This window comes from Amblyomma maculatum, chromosome 6 (assembly GCF_055883805.1).
Source record: "Amblyomma maculatum isolate TAMU_Amacu chromosome 6, ASM5588380v1, whole genome shotgun sequence".
Lineage (NCBI taxonomy): Eukaryota > Metazoa > Arthropoda > Arachnida > Ixodida > Ixodidae > Amblyomma > Amblyomma maculatum.
Window position 1 is genome coordinate 133,821,186 of NC_139349.1, and position 2,679 is coordinate 133,823,864.

Genomic DNA, 2,679 nt, shown 5'->3' on the forward strand with positions numbered 1-2,679 from the left:
CTTGATGTCGGTTTCTGTGTCGTAAGCTCTTTCATTGTTCTCACATATCAATTCCGGTGCTGGTATTGCGATTTGTTGCCACCGCCTCACATGCTATGGTTCAGTGATTCCTGACGCATCGCCTGCGATAGCGGTGAGCAATTTGACTTTTTTTTTTTCCAGAGCACTGCTTTTCTGATGTCATCGTCTTATTTATTCCAGATGCAGAGTCACGAGGCATGCTTGGGCTTACGAAGTAGCGTTGTATGGTGATCTCTGCTCGACCGGCTTCTTGTTAACTCTTTACAGATCGTTATTTTAAAAGTTGCGAGAAATACGTCGGTGCGGTCTATACAGTTTGATTGCACAGCGAGGCGGATATTACGTATCCATTAGGGCTCAGTGATTACACAATTATTTATCTAAAATTAACTAAACTTTTCATTTTGCCTTTCATTTTTGGGCCCAATATTCTATGTAGAAATTGAAGGCCACAAACTCATATGCTGAATCAAGTTTTTAAATTTTCCTTATTGGCACTGCACTTCGAAGTATTTAATGTCAAAAATACGCATCCTTTTTATGCCGTACAAGCAGTCAACGTGATTTCCGCGACAGTACTATACTCATCGACGCCATTTTAGATGTGTGCATCATGGGAACGCAAGTTTATGAGCCAAAATGCGTATTTTTGACGTTACATATTTCGAAATGCATTTCTGACAAAGAAAATTTAAACTGAATCCAGCCTCCATGTTGACAGCCTTCAATTTCATAATCTCATGTTGGCCTCTGAAATCATATATAAGTAAAAATGTTCAGTTACCTTTAGTTAATCTTGTCGTCGCAGCGGTGGACTTTTTAAAATAAACTTAATATAATGTAATTTAATTTATTAATTTAATATTTATTATTATTATTATTATTATTATTATTATTATTATTATTATTATTATTATTATTATTATTATTATTATTATTATTATTATTATTATTATTATTATTATTATTATTATTATTATTAGTCAGGGCTAAGACGAGGAAAAGCCAGCTCCGACAGCGTTCGGGTCCGAACAGTTTTTTTTTTTTTTTTATGCTCGCGCTGAGGCACCTAGTGCCAACCTCTTCTTCTTTGTCCGCAGTGCCGTGGCTTACGATAAGAGTGCGGCGCGAGGGACCCTACAATGTGCATCGATCTACACATGTGAGCACGTACTAGGCCCCACGTGATGACGCAAGAGGTCCAACAATGCCTATGTGAACGTGTGAGAACCTCGCATCGGGAGGCCGAAAAGTAGAGGCAGCGTGTGACGGCATGCCGTTGAACTTTCACACGCTGACATTGAAGGCAGGTTCGTGCCCAGCCACGGACATCGGCATTCATGTTCGTCCAAAGGAAGCGCGATGTAACCAGCTTCTGTGTGGCACGAATACCAGGGTGGCTCATGTGGTGCAATTTGTCGAATATGGCGTGATGGAAAGCCAATAATACTTAGGGACGCGGAATACCAGTGGATGTCTCGCACGTAACCAACGTGGAGGAAAACGGCAGCAGACATTCAGCGAAGGACAGGGACGTGGACGAGGAACGACGGCGATGATACAGCTGTGGGTCGTTGCGCTGTGCGGCTGCTAACTCCTCCATGTCCACTGGTGAGGCTGACGTCATGGCACCGACACGGGAAAGTGTATCAGCAGCATTTTTCGGTCCATAGACGTGACGAAGATCCACTGTAAACTCCGAGATAAAGGACAGTTGGCGAATCTCGCGTTCAGTGTAGGTGCTGTGATTCCGTTGGAAGGCAAACGTCAAGTGTTTATGGTCTGTGTTTAAGTTCCGACCCTCCGAGAAGTGGCGAAAATGCTTGATGGCGAGGCACACCGCGAGTTCTCGAGCGAAGGTCCTGTATTCAGTCTCTGGTAGCTTTAGCTTTTGTTAAAAAAAAAAAAAAGACGAGAGACTGCCAGCTAGAGACATGCTGCTCAAGTACTGCGCCGAAAGCAATGCTAGATGCATCAGTGACACGACGCAAGGGAACTTCAGGAACGCGATGTATTAGCAAAGTGGCGTCTGCGAGCGGCTTTTTTGCAGCAGCGAATGCTGCTGCAGTGTCGTCAGTCCACTCAAGTAGCGCAGCTTAATCCTTTTTGGTAGCCAAAAGTTCGGTTAGAGGCTGAGAAAATTGGCACACTTGGGGAGAAAGCGGCGGTGAAAGTTCAGAAGGCTAAAAAATTCTCTGAGTTTCTTAAGTGATTTAGGGGGTGGAAAATATTGCACGGCATTTACTTTGCTGTCGAGAGGCCGGATACATTGTGGAGTGAAAAGATGGCCTAAAAACTCAATTGTAGCAACGCCGGAAAGGTACTTGTTCGGATTGATATGAGGCCGTATTCCCCAAGGCATTGGAAAAGGGCGCGCAGGTGAGCTGCATGCTCATCCTCGGGGGAGCTTGCGACGAGGAGATCATCGATGTAGGCGAAAAGAAAGTCGAGGCCTCGCGTAACCTCGTTTATAGTTCGCTGAAAAGTCTGTGCTGCATTGCGCAATCCAAAAGGCATCCTCACATATTCGAAGAGATCGAATGGTGTGGTAATGGCCGTCTTCGGAGTATCAGCGGGCTACACGGGGATTTGGTGGTAAGCCTTCACTAAATTAATCTTAGAGAAGATCGTGCAACTAGCCAAATTTTGAGAAGACCT